Here is a 622-nt window from a genome sequence, read left to right on the forward strand (position 1 = left end):
TATATATATATATATATATATATGTGTGTGTGTATATATATATATATATGTATGTATGTATGTATATATGTATTAAGCATTTATCTTTTTCTTGTTTCAGTCATTAGACTGCGACCATGTTGGCAGGCGCGCTAACGTGCAACACATGCACACATATATAGAAGATACATGTATGTATTTATGTATGTATGTATGTGCCTAGACATGCATACTTGCATATATATATGTGTGTGTGTATGCATATTTATGCTTCTATGCATGTATGAATGTATGTATGTATGTATGTATGTATGTATGTATGTATGTATATAGTTATGTATATGTGTTAGTGCGTGTGTGGGTGTGTGTGAATCTATATCTATGCATATGTATATATATTTGTGTGTATATTACGGTATATATAAATGTGGTATACACATCAACGCGCACAAACACACACGCACACACGCACACATACATACACACTCACATACACACACATGCGCACACACACACACACATACATTCGTGCAAACAGATCCTGACAATACTGGTGCCAATTATCAAGCCCCCCCCACCAAATCCACCGCAAAGACGACTACCATTACCACAACTAACCCCACCACCACCACCACCACCACCA

This window comes from Octopus bimaculoides, chromosome 11 (assembly GCF_001194135.2).
Source record: "Octopus bimaculoides isolate UCB-OBI-ISO-001 chromosome 11, ASM119413v2, whole genome shotgun sequence".
Taxonomy (NCBI): Eukaryota; Metazoa; Mollusca; class Cephalopoda; order Octopoda; family Octopodidae; genus Octopus; species Octopus bimaculoides.